This window comes from Podarcis raffonei, chromosome 9 (genome assembly GCF_027172205.1).
Source record: "Podarcis raffonei isolate rPodRaf1 chromosome 9, rPodRaf1.pri, whole genome shotgun sequence".
NCBI lineage: Eukaryota > Metazoa > Chordata > Lepidosauria > Squamata > Lacertidae > Podarcis > Podarcis raffonei.
In genome coordinates this window covers 8,290,767-8,309,791 of record NC_070610.1, presented here as the reverse complement: position 1 = coordinate 8,309,791, position 19,025 = coordinate 8,290,767, and the positions used below count along the sequence as shown (strand labels likewise).

At 45.3% G+C, this 19,025-nt stretch overlaps 1 protein-coding gene across 6 annotated transcripts in view; it reads left to right on the top strand.

Moving 5' to 3' along the window:
• Positions 1–1,751: 1,751 nt before the first annotated feature.
• Positions 1,752–19,025, top strand: part of PROM1 (prominin 1) — a 121,828-nt gene continuing 104,554 nt past the window's right edge. The window contains exons 1-2 of one of the 6 annotated variants that reach the window (XM_053402729.1): positions 1,752–1,940; positions 16,903–16,982. The gene's annotated coding sequence lies outside the window, so the exon portion shown is untranslated. The remainder of the gene's footprint in view (positions 1,941–16,902; positions 16,983–19,025) is intronic. The other 5 variants (XM_053402727.1, XM_053402728.1, XM_053402724.1 and 2 more) reach the window with 5 other exon arrangements.

Genomic DNA, 19,025 nt, shown 5'->3' with positions numbered 1-19,025 from the left:
GAAGGTAGGCGGTTCGAATCCCCGCGACGGGGTGAGCTCCTGTTGTTCGGTCCCTGCTCCTGCCAACCTAGCAGTTCGAAAGCACGTCAAAGTGCAAGTAGATAAATAGGTACCACTCCAGCGGGAAGGTAAACGGCGTTTCCGTGCGCTGCTCTGGTTTGCCAGAAGCAGCTTAGTCATGCTGGCCACATGACCCGGAAGCTGTACGCCGGCTCTCTCGGCCAATAAAGCGAGATGAGCGCCGCAAGCCCAGAGTCGGCCACGACTGGACCTAATGGTCAGGGGTCCCTTTACCCTTTACCTTTTAATATACATGCATGAGGCACTTTTTAAAGCAATTTTTAAAAGTGATATGGCCTAAAACTAATCTGGGGCCCTCTGGGATTAGGGGCCCTGAAGTTTAAGTTTCTGCCTCTACTTGCAACCCCACTTGCACTTGGGAAATGCCTGCGCTCCCTCCCTCCCAAGAGAAGCACATATAGGAGCCAACTCCTAGGGACTAAGGTCCCTTCAGCCCCACCTTTAAAATATTTGAAGTGGTCGCCTCCCCCACCCAAAAAATTTGATGGGTATTCCCATTCAAATGGCTTATGTGCACTGCACAATGTGATCCATTATGTGGGGCGGGGCTTACCTTGGTCCCCACAATATTTTATTCAAGTTGGCACCCCTGGCCAACTGTGAGAGCCAGTGTGGTGTAGTGGTTAAGAGCGGTGGATTCGTAATCTGGGGAACCGGGTTCGATTCCCCGCTCCTCCACATGCAGCTGCTGGGTGACCTTGGGCCAGTCACACTTCTCTGAGGTCTCTCAGCCCCACTCACCTCACAGAGTGTTTGTTGTGGGGGAGGAAGGGAAAGGAGAATGTTAGCCGCTTGGAGACTCCTTAAAGGGAGTGAAAGGCGGGATATCAAATCCAAACTCTTCTTCTTCTTCTTCTTGGCATGGGGGAGGGCAGGGAGGAGCATCTCCCCCCCCCCCATCAATAAAAATCAATAAAAATACATCACTAACTGAGGTTCTCTCCCACCAACAAAAGGCCTAGTGATGTGAAAAAACACTTAGAATTTGGGTTCGGGGCCTCAAAGGGGTCCGCTACGGTTGGAGAAGACGGGTGATTTCCAATCAAGGATTGAAAGAAACAAGCGGCTTTTCAAAAGCACAGATCCTTTATTCGGTTGCAACTGGGCTCCCCACGCAAAGGTGGAAAAGGGTATGAGGGACCCCACCCAAAGGTAAGTTCAGAATGCTTGGATACAATTATAAAAATAGTGATAGGGTAAATTGAGGAAATAGAGTAATGGGCGTGCAGGGAGGAAAGAAAAATGCTTTATTTGACAATAAGGGGGGGGATTCGAAGAGGGGAATAACGGGAGAAGCGAATTAAAAGGAGAACAGGCTAAAGGCAAAATTGGGGAAAAGGTTTATATGTGTCTCTTAGGTTGTCTTAATTTGGTTTATTTTGTCTTGGTTTTCAGCTTCTTTAGCTATTTTTCTACATCACTGGCTACGCCCACGACCCCTGGTATGAAGCCTGCGCCCGCAGGGGCCCCAATCCCGCTCCTGCTCCCCACCCAGGAAAGCTGCCCGCTTTGCGCCAGGAATTGCGCCCCAGCCCCCTTGCGCCCCACGGGCTCCAACTTCCAAGCCTGCCCGGCTCTCGCTTCCCATCCCTCGAACACCCCAGCTCGACCCACCCGCTTTCCCAGGCGCGCTCCCTGCGCAGGTGGCTCGAGCCCGCAACGCATCGGAGAGGGGCGGGATCGCGCTCAGGCGAGCGCGCGAGCGCGCGGAGGGGAAGGGAGGCCCCGGAGGCGAGCAGATGCCGCGCGCAGGGGGCGGAGAAGCTGCAGCAGCAGCAGCAGCGCGGGCGCGGCAAGAGCGAGTTTTTTACGCGGCTGGAGCCTCGCTCGCGGCGAAGGGGCGGGTGCCTGCGACCCGGGTGAGTAGCCTGCGCCGCGCCCACCCTCCGCTCCGGATTGCGCGCTCGGGTTGGCTGGGGGACCCCCCTCTCCATGCCCAAGTCCCGGGGTTCCTAGGGCGGTAGAGCCTCTCCTGGGGGAAAGGGCGCAATCCTGGGGACTTTGCGCGCATTCCCTCCCCACCCCACCCCCCAAGAAAAGCGAAGCTGTGCAGCCCCGAGAGCACATACCGTGGGAAGCCTCGAACTCGGCGGGGCTTACTCCCGAGTAAATGCATGCGAGGCTCGTGCTGCAAAGGCACGCTTCTTCTTGGGAGATGGAAACAGGCGCAAGAGCGCGCTGCACCCCGAGGCTGCCAGGGCGCTTCCTTTCTTCCAAGGGGCAGCAAGGGGTCCCGGCAGGAGTTAATTTCCCTGGGCAGGGCGCGCGCCGCTGCTCCGTTTGCTTTAAGGCGAGGATTCCCGCAGGGCTCGCTTGCCCAGGAGGTGCTGCTGCTGCGCCCTTAGGCGGGCTTGCGCTGCGCAAGTGGGCGCCGCCGTCGAGGGAAGGACAGGGACCCGGGTGGAAAGCGCCGTGGAGGGGCTCCCGTTCCCCCCTGCAGGCTGAAGCCTAGCGCAGAGCCTACCCTGGGCATTGCGGGAAGAAGAGAGCTGTTCGACAGCGCAACTGACTGGTAGCCCTTCCTTGGCGGCTTTTAAACAGAGGTTGGATCTGTCATGGATGCTTTAGCTGAGATTCCTGCATTGCAGGGGGTTGGACTAGATGATCCTTGGGGTCCCTTCCAACTCATAATCTCCTTTCACAGCACCTTTTGGAGCGCATGGCAAATGTGTGACATTGACTGCCTTTCCGTGCATGTTTAGAAGATTGCTGTAGGTTGTGATCCACCAGCGGTGCATGCCTGAGAAGGGTTAGAGTTGAGCTTTTATCACTTAGTACTGGAACAAGCACAGGAGTGAAAGGGAGAAGGGAAGGGACTTGGAGATCTGCCCTCCTTTTCCTCTCTGCAAATTCTTGCCCCTAGTCAGCTAGTCAAGAATTTGAATGTGTTTGGGTTTCATAAATTCTCCTAGGTCAAACCCCCCCACCCAATCAGCCTTTACATATAAACACAACTTTTCCCTGGCCGCTTCCAGATGACCTGTTTACTGAGCATTCCTTCCTGATATGCTGGCAGGGTGATTAGAGGGCAACTGCTGTTTAATGATCATTAACTCTCATTTGTTTGTGGTTGTTTGTGGGGAGGTTAAACAGCGTTGCATCAAATCAAGCGCATTCCCTTCACTTTCCTTATTTGCAAAAAGTTCGATCTTTTGAGGAAGTGGGTTCCGCGGGACATTCAAATCCGCTTTAATCGCACAACCTGAATTTGCCAGTATGTGATTGAATCTCCCCCCCAAATTGTGACAGTCACACTACTGGGTTCACATCATTTTTTTATCCGGAGACTCTTGAGTGTCGTGCAGCAGGTTGTTTGTGGGAAAGGAATTTCGAAGTTGAGCAATATCCAAGGCTAGTTTAGGTGAGTGTCTTAAATGCCTTACTTGGAGATAAGCTTAGTAGGGTGCTAGTCTGTACATGGAGTAACTTTCGGGAAGCTGTTGTTTTTTAGATGGAATATTTTCAGTTATGGCTTCCACTCAGATAGCTTTGGAATTGAAAAACTGGGTGTAGGAGCACTGGGTCAATCTGAAATGTTAGTAAGTACACATGAAGTGGCTTTAGATCATGGGTAGGCAAACTAAGGTCCGCGGGCCGGATCTGGCCCAATCACCTTCTAAATCCGGCCCGCGGACAGTCCGGGAATCAGTGTGTTTTTACATGAGTAGAATGTGTGCTTTTATTTAAAATGCATCTCTGGGTTATTTGTGGGGCATAGGAATTTGTTCATCCCCCCCAAAAAAAAATATAGCCCGGCCCCCCACAAGGTCTGAGAGACAGTGGACCTGGCCCCCTGCTGAAAAAGTTTGCTGACCCCTGCTTTAGATTAACACTGTTTCAGCACCACTATTACAGTGGTGCCCCACAAGACGAATGCCTCGCAAGATGAAAAACTCGCTAGACGAAAGGGTTTTCCGTTTTTGAGTTGCTTCGCAAGACGAATTTCCCTATGGGCTTGCTTCGCAAGATGAATTTCCCTATGGCTTGCTTCGCAAGACCAATTTCCCTATGGGCTTGCTTCGCAAGACGAAAATGTCTTGCAAGTTTGTTTCCTTTTTCTTAACACCATTAATACAGTTGTGACTTGACTTCGAGGAGCAACTCATAGAACGCAGTGTACATAGTAGCCTTTTTTGAGGTTTTTAAAGACTTTGGTGATTTTTGAAGCTTTTCCAAAACTTCTTTTGCAGCCATTTGGTAAGTTAAGCTTTTAAAACTTTTTTGGGGGGTTTTGGATTTTGGGTTGGGGTGTTTGGAATTCAAGGACTTGGTGTTGGGGAGGGGTTTGCAAGAATCTGGAAGCTTGTGTGTTTTTTTCCTGCATTTTTATGATTTTTTGTGACCATTGGGGCACTCTGCTGTTTTTTTAAAAAATTTCTGGATTTGAATTTCTGTGTGCTGGGTGGCTGGGGGAACAGTTGGGGAGGGGTTTGCAAGAATCTGGAAGCTTGTGGTTTTTTTCTGCATTTTTATGATTTTTTGTGACCATTGGGGCACTCTGCTGTTTTTTTTTTTAAAAAAATCTGGGTTTGAATTTCTGTGTGCTGGGTGGCTGGGGGAACAGTTGGGGAGGGGTTTGCAAGAATCTGGAAGCTTGTGTGTGTGTTTTCTGCATTTTTATGATTTTCTGTGACCATTGGGCCACTCTGCTGTTTTTTTAAAAAAATTCTGGGTTTGAATTTTGAAATGCTCTTTACAGTATGTGTGACTTTAAAGAGCACTTAATAAACTCTTGTTGTACCAAATTTGGCTTTGTTTGGACTTTTTTTGACCATAGGAACACATTAATTGATTTTCAATGCATTCCTATGGGAATTCGTGATTCGCAAGACGAAAAATTCGCTAGACGAAAAAACTCGCGGAACGAATTAATTTCGTCTTGCGAGGCACCACTGTATAGGGTAGGAGGAGTGCATTTGGAATCTTGTTTGCTTTACAGGAGCTGCCAGCCACCCCTAGCTCTCTGTGGGATGTGCACGTTTACCATATTCACAAATACAGTAAAGCTCTTGGGAGCTGACATGAACTGGTTAATGCATAATGGGCAGGTACAAATATTGCTTTCCCTTGGCAGCAGCGAGGACCCTCCCACCCTTAGCACCTACTCTGTGTGCAGGTGTGTGGTGTCCCTTCTGATCTTGGTGGAAAGCGAGATGAGCGCCGCAGCCCCAGAGTCTGGTCACGACTGGACCTAATGGTCAGGGGTCCCTTTACCTAAGTACCGTTATCCAGTTTGGTACTTGATAACAAAGAACATCTACTTTTCATGCACAACTTCATGTTGGATTTCTCAAGTTTGCACCTCACTTGTTATGGAGGAGCTAACCTTTTAGCCCAGCCACTTGTTTTTATTAAAAGACTGTCGTCTCTTCCTCCTTGTTAAATGTGTATTAGAGTGTTCTCACTACCTTAAGTGTTGGCCCATTTCTCCCCAACACCAAGGTTATTGAACTTGGTACTTTTCCTGCTCTTTACCCACCATAATTGTATAAACAAAAGTCTGGGTTAAGGCTTAAGCCCAAACTCAAGTGATAAATAATAACTAATTTAAGTTGTTAAAAGCATTGTTAAAAATGTTTGCTAGTTTAAAAGATAAACTACATAACATGTAGCCACTCCTCTTACCTGTGGTACAAAAGAAAACAAAGATTGCGTTCAGAAAAATTATAACCCTTGGATCTTAACCTTCTCTTTTTTACTAGCTCTAAAGAACTAGTGGAATACTTGTTACTGCTATCAATGTAGTTGCTCAGTCTCGGTGATATATTTAATTTTAATTTTGTTATGTTTATGGTGAAGGCTGTGTGGTATTTTATTATTTCATCTTTATTGAAATAATAATATTATTATTTCAACTTTCTTATTTCATCAAACTGTCAGAGATGTAGCTTTGGGTTTGTTTGTTTGTTGTAAAGCTCTATTTAATACCGTTTAGGCTTAGCGTACTTGCGGTAACCAAATTTATGTCATTGTGAGAGCAATAGTGAACCTTTGTCTCTTAATTCCAAAAATTAAATTAAAATTGTGATTTATTTTTTTTAAAAAAAGTGAGGTGGTAGTTGCTGTGCTGCTGACTGGCCAAAAGTAGTCCATAGGAATCGCCAGATCTTCTCTTCGCTCTTCTGAGTTGAATTGTCTTCATGTTACTTCATTATCCAGCTTCAGTTCCATCTCAGCTTTTCGGACTGTAAGCTACTTGCAGGGCAGTGACCTCTCTCTATTTTTGCCTGAGATTAGCACACTGGCTAATTGACCAGGCAAGTGCTGTCAATTGACCACCTGTTATTTAACCATTGTCACATATCCCACAATGCCAAGAATGCTGCAGTGTTAATGGAAGCTTTTGAATTTTTTTCCTTGTAATGCCACACAATAGCAAGGCCCAAGAGCAGGGGTAGGCAACGTAAGGCCTGTGGGCCGAATGCGGCCCAATCGCCTTCTCAATCTGGCCTGTGAATCAACGTGTTTTTACATAAGTAGAATGTGTGCTTTTATTTAAAATGCATCTCTGGGTTATTTGTGGGGCCTGCCTGGTGTTTTTACATGAGTAGAATGTGTGCTTTTATTTAAAATGCACCTCTGGGTTATTTCTGGGGCATTTTTTTTCTCTTCAAAATAAAGTCTGGCCCACCACATGGTCTGAGGGATGGTAGACTGGCCCCTGGCTGAAAAAGGTTGCTGATCCCTGCCCAAGAGCGAGGGTTGAGCCACCATAGTCATGCGAGAGCAAACTTAGCAGCCAAACTATCCACAATAACAGCAATCTTCTCCCAGCAGAAACAGAATCTTTGAACAACTGAACCAACTTTGCTGATTCTTTATAAATTCAATTAAAACAATTTCATACTTTTCCAGTATGTTAAGCTAACTGCAAGTACCAGCATGTGTTTCTTTTTGTGCTAATAAAATTAATATTTGACCAAATCTTTCTTCACAAGTCACTTGAACAAAACCCTATTTTGACTGATGAAATGCCCAATCCCAGGGCGTTTATTTTTTCCCCAGGTGGAACTCAGTTCTGGCTCCTCTCAGGTGTGCACCATTGCCATTATAAGAGAACAAGGGAGGTGTTCATGGTGAGTTCCGGCACCTCTTTTTCTAGAAAAATAGCACGACACAATCCTATTGTCTCTGTTCATCCGTGGCCCATGCAATGTAATTCCTTCATGACACCTAAGTCAAGTGGAAACTGAAACAGGAAAGTGGGGAATGCCTTCAAATTGCAAGGCCAAATTGGGGGTAATAAAGTGTTGTAAATTCCCCAAAGTTACTAGCCTGTGATTTTGTTTTTTCTAGCCATCCTGCCACCCAGTCCATATAAAAAATGGCAAGTCTTTTCTTTTAAAAAAGTTTTTATATTTATTTTTAAAAGCAGGATAAGCAACAACAATGTCTAGAGGCATTTCTTACTGCCAATTGGCACGGGGCTCTTTGAGAAGCCTTGAGAAAGAGGAGGACTCATTCACACAACTGAATTTGTTTTCTCCTCGAAGTCTTTCGTTTCTTTTCTCTCTCTCCCTGCCGCATCCCTGCTCCCCCAAGTGAGTTGAAAGCCCTCCTCCTGTTTTCCCTCTTGACATTTTCTAGGGATGATATTATGTTGCTTATTAATGTTTCCTCATTTGCTTCGCAGTGCCCTCATGGGGTGTGCTTTATAAATAATAATTGACTTTATACCAATTAGCAAAACTATAATCCCAAGAATTTTGGAAGCTGACTGAAATTCAAACCAGCTGCCAGTTTAGAGATGGCTGAATCTTGCTTCTGGAGATTATCACTCTTTTGATGCTTTTACTGTGCTTTAATAAGCCAATTATAGCACAGCTCATGTTTTACAAAGAGGGGCTTCCAGTCTTAACAGAGACTTGAAAACCATTTTTGAAAACGTCACACAGCTCCTAATCATTGTGTTAATTCTTCTAAAGCAGGGGTCAGCAAACTTTTTCAGCAGGGGGCCAGTCCACTGTCCCTCAGACCTTGTGGGGGGCCGGACTATATTTTGAAAAATATATACGGTATGAACGAATTCCTGTGCCCCACAAATAACCCAGAGATGCATTTTAAATAAAAGGACACATTCTACTCATGTAAAAACACCAGGCAGTTCCCACAAATAACCCAGAGATGCGTTTTAAATAAAAGGACACATTCTACTCATGTAAAAACACTCTGATTCCTGGACCGTCCTCAGGCCGCATTTAGAAGGCGATTGGGCCGGATTGGGGCCCCGGGCCTTAGTTTACCTATCCATGTTCTAAAGTGATCTCCAGCAATGCTTGATCACTCAGCTGAGAGGCGACCAGGTACCCTCTATTATCGTTTGTCATTTATTTACTTATTTGATTTGTATCCCTCTCTTTTGATAAATTCCCCATGGCCCAGGCTGATGTCAAAAAATTAAAGTTACACCACCACAATATGAAAGAGCAGTAGAAACCACCACCACCCCACATTCTTGCATTGTTTTCAAGGCTAAATTCTCCTTGTACTCCACAAGTTGCAGCTTCTTGAATCTTGGGCAATCCCAGGAAAAGGTTCTGTTAGTTCAAGATGCATTTGTGTGTGTGTGTGTGGGGGGGGTGATTTCCCAGTCTACATATTTATTTTACTTCTTTATTATAAATGAGTGCATAGTAAATGGAGTTATAAAGCCACAATTCTTCAAATTGCTGATTTTGTGGTGTTGTTAGTTTCCTGAAATGAGTTTCCTCATCTTAATTAATCTGTGGCGATGTGGGTTAAACCACAGAGCCTAGGACTTGCCAATCAGAAGGTTGGTGGTTCGAGTTCCTGCGACGGGGTGAGCTCCCGTTACTCCCTGCTCCTGCCAACCTAGCAGTTCGAAAGCACATCAAAGTGCAAGTAGATAAATAGATACCGCTCTGGCGGGAAGGTAAACGTCGTTTCCGTGCGCTGCTCTGGTTCACCAGAAGCGGCTTAGTCATGCTGGCCACATGACCCGGAAGCTGTACGCTGGCTCCCTCGGCCAATAAAGCGAGATAAGCGCCGCAACCCCAGAATCGGTCACGACTGGACCTAATGGTCAGGGGTCCCTTTACCTTTACCTTTTATGTGCAACTACATCTCTGAAGATGCTAATTCAACGCAGATGATAGCCATTATAGTGGTCATGAAGCTTACTGAGTGATCTTAGGTTAGGATAAAAGAGGGAGCATCTTATATGTAATAATACTAATACTAATACTTGTTTTTTTTTTTTACTACTAATAATATATTATTTATACCCCACCCATGTGACTCCAGCCACTCTGAGCAGCTTCTAGACCAGGGGTCAGCAAACTTTTTCAGCAGGGGGCTGGTCCACTGTTCCTCAGACCTTGTGGGGGGCCGGACTATATTTTGAAGGGGGGAAAAGAACGAATTCCTATGCCCCACAAATAACCCAGAGATGCATCTTAAATAAAAGGACACATTCTACTCATGTAAAAACACCAGGCAGGCCCCACAAATAACCCAGAGATGCATTTTAAATAAAAGGACACATTCTATTCATGTAAAAACACGCTGATTTCCGGATCATCCATGGGCCGGATTTAGAAGGAGATTGGGCCTGATCCAGCCCCCGGGCCTTAGTTTGCCTACCCATGTCCTAGACTGTGAGTTCCTAGACTTGCAGTGTTTCTCAAACTTGGGTCCCCAGCTTTTGTTCGACTACAGCTCCCTTCACCCCTGACCACTGTTCCTGCTAGCTAGGGATGATGGGAGTTGTTGTCCAACAACAGTTGGGACCCAAGTTTGAGAAACACACTTACAGAGGAATGGCAGGGTGAAAGTGTAGCAGTTACTTCTTAATATGCCTTTACTCTCCCATCCCCGGTCCATATTTAATTCCTAAAACTTTCTATCCTTCATTTGCTCTATAAAACCTAGATGACTTACTCTAAAGTAAAATAAATGCTGCAGGGTTGGATTCTGTCTGTTTTGCAAAAGCATGCCCATGTGATTTGAGAATTCCTATGCCTACATTTGATCCCTCTTGGTTATCCTTGCATCTTCCATTCTTGCCTTCCCAGAGTTGAAGCTTAGATTGTAAATTCCTTGTTGAATTATTGATTGTGTTTAGGGCTGGGCAGTAAATCAGTATATCATCCAAAACCAGTTTGAAGTCCATATCGTGATATTGGCTTCATAATTTTTGACCTGGCAATATATTGTGAACCGTGGTGTGTGTGTGTGTGTGTTTGTGTGTGCGTATGATATGCAAAAAACACAATGTTGGGAAAACCATGAAGCCAGCCAATGTTTCTCTCGATTCCTGCAGCCCCTGCTAATTCTGCTGACTCAGCTCTCCCCTTCCTCATGCAGGGGGGGGGGGCAGCCAATCACAAGAGCAGGCGCCGGCAAAAATCACGATGCAGGGAAAATCGTGAAGCCAGCCAATGCCTCCGTCCTTATTCCAGACCTTTTGATGCTATCAGTTTATCACTGTTTAGCTGCTGATATATCACGATGTTGAAAACCAGCTATCACCCAGCCCAATTGTGATGCAGACCAGGAAGCCCCTGGTTTCAAATCTTGCCTGTTAAGTTGTGGTTGAACATATCAGACGACACAGCGATTCTTCAAACAGCTCTTCTTTATTCACAGGCCAGAACAGAACTGAACTGAAGGGTTCAGCCAGCCTGCTTATATAGAGCTCCACTAGAACGCAACAGTAACCATTTTCTGTAACTATCCAATAACTGAACGTCACTTTCGACCCCTTATTTGCATATGTGGACCTGAGTGAAAACTATCTACAGTATCCCCCTGCTGGCCCAGGGTGAGAACTTCAGTACATAACATTGCCTCTGCCATGAACTCACTAGGTAGCCTTCAGCAAGCTGCTCTCTTTCTACTGCCCCCTCCCATATAGTATGAGGGATAATGATGCCAACAGGACTGCTGGTTGGGTGATAACAAGATAATGCATGAGAAGCAGCTCTGAACCCTTGGAAGCTCATTTGAATGTTAAGTGTGCCTCAGTCTGGAAGCAGGACCATCTTTCCAGGGTGCAAGGGGTGTGGGACACTTGGGTGCCGAATTCTGTGGGGCACCAGACACCTTGAAGCCACCTAAGCTTTTAACTATCTAGGTAAAGGTAAAGGGACCCCTGACCATTAGGTCCAGTCATGGCCGACTCTGGGGTTGCAGCGCTCATCTCGCTTTATTGGCCAAGGGAGCCGGCCAATAACTAGCCAGCATGACTAAGCCGCTTCTGGCGAACCAGAGCAGCGCACAGAAATGCTGTTTACCTTCCCGCCGGAGTGGTACCTATTTATCTGCTTGCACTTTGACTTGCTTTCGAACTGCTAGGTTGGCAGGAGCAGGGACCGAGCAACAGGAGCTCAATCCGTCGCAGGGATTCGAACCGCCGACCTTCTGATCGGCAAGCCCTAGGCTCTGTGGTTTAACCCACAGAGCCACTCGCGTCCCTTTTTTTTAACTATCTACCTGTTATGAAATAATAAATAATTTTGATCAAGCTAGAAAAACAAAATACATATATACCTAGGTATTACCAAAATGTATACCTACTGCTTCACTAAAGGACTTTCGACTTTGTGCGCTCATTTACTAAAGATGCGCCATGCTAGTGGCGGCGCTTGTCATTCTCAATGACGCCGTGCATGCGAAATTAACTCTTACATCAAAATATTATGTTACGTATTGTATTGAGCTGCTATGCAGCAGCAGGGTCAGTGGCACCTTTGACACAACTGATGTTTCTCCTAAGTAGGTGCCTAAACAATACTTATAAGTTTAAGTCTGGTGGTGTTGTATACTTAAATATAAGTGTATTGTAAATAAATGAGCAAATTTAAAAGTTTGTTTCTTTTTCCTCCTTTCTTTCGTAAACAAGAGATCAGGCGTAAGCGTGGTGTTTGACATAAGCATAATAAAAGTTAATTTGGGGTCTAAACTAAATTTGGGGGGACTGGGCGGATCTTTGCACCCCGGCGGCGCATATGCTAAAGACTACGCTGTCTGGAAGTGAAGGCTGTGTGGTCTTGTGTGGTATATTAAGATTGTTTACATGCTTTAATATTTCAGAGGACTTGTCTGATATTATGGAATTTAAAATTGGTAAATTAACATTTGCTCCAGAGCTCTGTTATTAAGACTCAGTGTGACTCTGCAGCTGCTAACTTTATCCTTAGCTACGCTTTCTCAGTTTGTAAAACAGTGTACCTGCTATGCCCTCAGATCTTTTGAAGGTCAATTAATGCCTGCTGCTATGGATCGAATGTGCTATGCATCTAGGAAGAAGTAAACAGGAAGTGTTATCAGCATGTTGTATAAAGAGCAGTGGAATGTAGGTGGAATGTTTGTAGCAGAGACATAGACCCTCGAAGAGTCTCTATTTTCCAAGGACATCCCTAAGTTTACAGAAGTCGTTGTGGTTTCTGAGTTGATCTTGGATGCTTTTCCTTAAAAGGTAAAGGCACCCCTGACCATTAGGTCCAGTCGTGGCCGACTCTGGGGTTGCAGCGCTCATCTCGCTTTATTGGCCGAGGGAGCCGGCGTACAGCTTCTGGGTCATGTGGCCAGCATGACTAAGCCGCTTCTGGCGAACCAGAGCAGCGCACGGAAATGCTGTTTACCTTCCCGCCGGAGTGGTACCTATCTATCTACTTGCACTTTGACGTGCTTTCAAACTGCTAGGTTGGCAGGAGCAGGGACTGAGCAATGGGAGCTCACCCCGTCACGGGGATTCGACCCGCCGACCTTCTCATCAGCAAGTCCTAGGCTCTGTGGTTTAACCCACAGCGCCACTCGTGTCCCTATGCTTTTCCTTAGGACGTCCCTATTTTCATCTGATAAATGTTAGAGGGTATGGTAGGATGTCCCTATATTTATCAGAGAAATGTCAGAGGGTATGGAGTTATGTGACCCCCCAAGCCAAGGAGTTAAGTAACTATACAACCTTTAGAAGACACCTGAAGGCAGCCCTGTATAGGGAAGTTTTTAAAATGTTTAATGTTTTATTATGTTTTTATATCTGTTGGAAGCCGCCCAGAGTGACTGTGGCAACCCCACAGTCAGATAGGCGGGGTATAAATAATAAAATTATTATTATTATTATTATTATTATTATTATTATTATTATTATTGTTATTATTATTATGAAATAAAGATAAAGGTACCCCTGCCCGTACGGGCCAGTCTTGACAGACTCTGGGGTTGTGCGCCCATCTCACTTAAGAGGCTGGGGGCCAGCGCTGTCCGGAGACACTTCCGGGTCACGTGGCCAGCGTGACGAAGCTGCTCTGGCGAGCCAGCGCAGCACACGGAAACGCCGTTTACCTTTTTTTTTTTTAATGATATTTATTAGATTTTCAACAATATAACAAAGGTAAAACAATCACACAAAAACAACAAACACAAAGAAAAAAAGAAAAAAGACAAAACATTACATAAAAATCAAATACACTTCAATAATGTATCTTTCTTTAGCTTAGTTCTTTGACTTCCTCTCACCTCCCTTTTTTGTATTCTGCTTCAATTTGATATTTTAGCAAATCCTTTCCATCTTTCCAAATTTTTACATATATATAACATACTTTCCTTAACCTTACTGACTTTAAATTCTTAACTTATAAGTACATAACTTTTTCCACAAACTTCTGCTTAAACCTATGGATACCTATCCACCATTATCCAATTTCTCTTACAACCTGTTTTACTTTAATTATAATTTTTAAATTTTATAACACTTTATAACTTTGTAACACATTTCAATAAAAACTTTAAATTTCCCAAACCTCTCCCCACAACTCCTCCCCTGGACACCAAAAAAGAAAAAAAATTGCCAGTCCTTTCCGTTGATGGCCTCAAGCTCATTAGTCCGGGAACCTAATGTCAGAGGCTCTTGGGTCCCCCCTAAACCCTTTCCGGCAGTTTTGTTCATCCTCTTTAATTGTCAATTGTCTGTGGGATCCCATTCTCACGTGATAGCTGCTGCATCTGAACCCTTCAACCCAATTTTCAGATTTGTATTTTAAGAGATCTTTCCAAAAATATTTCCCAGTGCATCTAAATCTGGTAGCCCCAACCCCTTCATACATTTCCAAACACATATCCATCTTCCAACAATCCAAAGAACCCTGCATAATGGCATCCTTCCATCCTTTCAGTTCAAACTGAGGGCCAACCATTACAGTCTGGTCTGTACCACAGTCCGTCGTATATGGTCTCAACTTGTGGTCCACAAACAAATTTGATTTATGGTCCTCAGTTAAGTTAAATTTTCCCTCTTCTTCTTGCCCCGACTCATCGTCCAGCACCAGTTCTTCCTCTTCTTCCAGTTTTCCTTTTGACACCGGTTGTGATAACAAAATCGATTCCTGGAATTCCACTTTCCTGTGGAGTTCCTCCAACAAAAAATTTGTTCTTAACAATGCATTCAACATTGCTTCCGAGATCTGCATTTTGAGTATTTGAAGGTCAAACTGTAAATTCCAGACTTGTTTATCTGTAAGTCTCAATTGTACATGCCACAGTTTCAAATTCCCCCACTAGAGGGATACAGTTTCCAAAAGTAAAATTCTAAGAAACTTCTCAGCTTCTAAATATGAAGACATAACATTGTTGCGTACGCCATCTTTAAATCAGAAGGGTAGAGGGAATTATGTATATTTTCCATTAATTTTCAAAAGTCCACCTGTCAAAAGTTCTTGAGAAAAAAAAAATTCCTTAACATCAGACATCTCATTCCCAGGTTTGAGCTGTAAGGTTCCCGATCTCAGAGCTTTATCAAGTTCAAAGTCTCCCCCTTCTTCTTCGAAAGAAAAAAAAAGGGGGGTAGTTTCTTCAAAACAGTGGATATTTAGATCTTTAAATCAAAGTTTCAGAGATTTTAGCCTGTAGTCTCTTTGCTTTAGTCTATTTACAAAGCAGGAGGCGGACTTCCTGTTTAGACCTTCCCGCTGTAGCTCCAAATTAGAATTTGAATGGATGTAATTTCCCAGAGTTAGATAGTCTTTAACAGGTTCTTAATTGTCTTTCAAGTTGTTCTACTCACGGGTAATTGTTGCTAATCCAATTGGTTACAGGAAAAAAGTTGGCGCTCTCCGGTCACGGCTATGTGGCTTTGCTCCGCGAGGAAGCGATCACCTCGCAGCACCGCGCCGCTCTCTCCTCTCTGCTCCGAAAAACCTCCCAAAAAGGGGGGTTTCCTTACGGAGGGAGGGGGCGCTGAAGGTGCCAGCCGAGTCACCACGTCACAGGCTTCTCCCGCCTGTGTTTTAAAACGGTCCCCGCTTTCGCCGTAGCGGTCAGGACCCGAACTCACGGAGCTCGTCCCTTGGAGAGTCTGAGGGGCGCAGCCATGATCCGTTGGCACCAACCCGGAAGCTCCGGAAATGCCGTTTACCTTCCCGCTAGTAAGCGGTCCCTATTTATCTACTTGCACCCGGGGGTGCTTTCGAACTGCTAGATTGGCAGGCGCTGGGACTGAGCAACGGGAGCGCACCCCGCCGCGGGGATTCGAACCGCCGACCATGCGATCGGCAAGTCCTAGGCGCCGAGGTTTTACCCACAGCGCCACCCGCGTCCCGATTATGAAATAGGATGTCCCTATTTTCAACGGAGAAATGTTGGAGGGTATGGAGACAATGTAATCCTTTTAAAATACCGGAAAAGAATCACAGGAAAACTGCATGCCAACCCCATTCACAATAGCATATTTTACTTTTAAAGATTCTAGACACGGTTGCGTTTACACATAATAAAGAGTCACAAGATGTTGTCTAAGTCAGCTGTATTAGGCATTCACTTCCACTTTTCTCTACTTTTCACATTAGCAGGTTAAACAGACTATGTCTGAGCTGTGGTTCATGGTTTGTTCACCATAAGAGACCATGATAGTTAGCCAGCCTTAAACAATAGACCATGGCTTGATGTTGACTTGGCAATTGTGGTTTGCTCAGGTGAAACAAGCCATGACCATGAGTTTGAATTTCATGATGAACAAGCCCTGCTGTGCTTTGCTTACCCATTCACACGAGGACAGGAGCAAAGTAGCTGTTGGGGGGATGTATGCACAGACATGCAACTAGTGAGAAGTATTTTATGGCTTAGTTTTGCTTGCTGTAAAGGTAAAGGGACCCCTGACCATTAGGTCCAGTCATGGCTGACTCTAGGGTTGCGGTGCTCATCTCGCTTTATTGGCCGAGGGAGCCGGCGTACAGCTTCCGGGTCATGTGGCCAGCATGACTAAGCCACTTCTGGCGAACCAGAGCAGCGCACGGAAACGCCGTTTACCTTCCTGCCGGAGCGGTACCTATTTATCTACTTGCACTTTGACGTGCTTTTGAACTGCTAGGTTGGCAGGAGCAGGGACCGAGCAACGGTAGCTCACCCCGTCGCGGGGATTCAAACCGCCGACCTTCTGATTGGCAAGTCCTAGGCTCTGTGGTTTAACCCACAGCGTCACCCACGTAGTTGCTAAACATTCTTGAGGATAAGTTTGATACTATTACACTGGCTGTAGCAAAATTCCTCTCAGAGGCAGTAAAAATCAGAAATCAGTATGTACAGGCTAAAGCTCCTCTGTTGGCTACCAAGGCTGGCATTACATCTTAGTAACTGTTGATATTTACTATTGTTGTACTGTGTATTTTGGGTCTACAGACCACATTAAAGCTCCGTGTGTGAACTAAATACATTGTCAGTTAAAATCATTATTTATATAGCAAAACTACCCCCTTTATTTTTGTTGTCATGAAGCAGGCATGCTGTTGTTTTCTGCTTCCAAGAATTGATTACTCTTTGTGCATTGGTCGGACACATTAGAGAAATATGCTCTTTTTATTACAGGTTTATCTTTGCGCTTGGGAAAAGAAAGTACACATTTAATGGCTCAAAAACCTTATTATCCAAGTAACTGGAGAGGTTGGGTAAGTAGGATGTTTATATAAGAAATTAAATGCCACAAATTGAAGCTCAAAATTACTCTTATGTTGTGTGGAGGTTTAGGTACTGAATACGCTGGGTAGATAACCTTTTCATATATAATCAAGTTTAAATTCCCTTTGAAAATAGTCTGGGCCATGACTATCTTGCATTATAAACTGTACATATAAAAAGGTAAAGGTAAAGGACCCCTGACAGTTGCGAACAACTTTGGGGTTGCGGCGCTCATCTTGCTTTACAGGCCAAGGGAGCAGGCATTTGTCCGCAGACAGTTTTTCCAGGTCATGTGGCCGGCATGACTAAGCCGCTTCAGGCGAAACCAGAGCAGTGCACAGAAACGCCATTTACCTTCCTGCTGGAGCGGTAACTATTTATCTACTTGCACTTTGTGCTTTTGAACTGCTAGGTTGACAGGAGCAGGGACCGAGCAACAGGAGCTCACCCCGTCACGGGGATTCAAACCATTGACCTTTTGATCAGCAAGCCCTAGGCTCAGTGGTTTAGAACACAGCACCACCCGCGTCCCTACTGTACATATAGTCAAGGGATTATCTCTCCTAGATCATATGTATTTGAGAACTTAACAACCTACAGGGCAATCCAAATTCCAGTCCGCTAAACTTGGATGGGGTTAGGATGCAGTTGAGGTATCTTCTCATGAGTGAAAGCTACTGCAAGCAGTACCTGGTGTAAACAGGACAGGTGGATCTGAGCCAACCAAGGACCCACTGGATCCTAGGCCAATCCAGCTAGCAGTGAAAGCCCAATTTGGTTCTCTCTTCTGTGCCAGCCTGGAGGTGATTCAGCACCCAGCCCTCCACTTTCTGCCCTGACTGGGGTAAGTTGCAGTGGTGACTCTGCTGCTGTATTCGGCCATCCTGCTCCCAGCTGCAAGTCAGGATTGCTTTAGCAATGCAAAGAGCATTTGATACCAAAAAGGATTCTAAAAGAAATGCTTAAAATAATTACAGTGATATCAGAATGGCCACTTCATAGGCCGTATCTCTGCATATATGAGGTATACGGCCTTGACCCAGTATACCTGAAGGAGCGTCTCCATCCCCATCGTTCTGCCCGGACACTGAGGTCCAGCTCTGAGGGCCTTCTGGTGGTTCTCTCACTGCGAGAAGCCAAGTTACAGGGAACCAGGCAGAGGGCCTTCTCAGTAGTGGCACCCAGCCTGTGGAACGCCCTCCCATCAGATGTCAAATAAATAAACAACTATCTGACTTGTAGAAGACATCTGAAGGCAGCCCTGTTTAGGGAAGTTTTTAATGTTTGAAGTTTTATTCTGTTTTTAATGCTCTGTTGAAAGCTGCCCAGAGTGTCTGGGGAATAAATAAATTATTATTATTATTATTATTATTATTATTATTATTATTATTAAACATTTGGGTTTTTTGGCATAGGAAAAAAATATTTGCAGCCAGTTGTATCTCTGCCACAACCAAACATCAGACAAAGAAAAAGAGAGAGAGAACTAGTTTGAGAGAGGAAAAGAACTGGTGTTGATAAAATGTCTGATGCTGTGGCCAGGCTTGAGAGTGCCCTATGCCACGAGCATCTGAGCTTCTCCCTCTTTTGTTCAGGCAAGGCAATGGCTTGAAAGATTTCTGGTTTCTGTATTTTTGTCTGTTGCCTGTCATGGACTGACCGGATGCAGAGAAGTTGCGGGGCAGCATCTGGGGAACCCCCAAAGGAAGAAGGCTCAGAGCCCAGGGGGTGTTGGTGGGACATCAGTGAGTGGAGAAGAGGGAGCAGGCTGGGAGGAAGAGGTTGGAAGCTGAAGGGGTAACAGGGCTTAGTGAGCAGGAAGCACCTGTGGCAGACAACAGTCCAGAAGCAGAGGCTGGAGAGGATGGGGCGAAGAGGCAGAAATGAGCCAGGCTACTGAAGAAGTCGCCTTCTCCCTGCCCTGGTCTCCCAGCACCCACAGAGGGTGGAGAAAGAGACAAGGAGGGGAAGTCTCAGTTTGCTTGGGAAGGACCTAGGGGAGGAGAAGCTCAGTGTGGTGGTCACCTAGCATT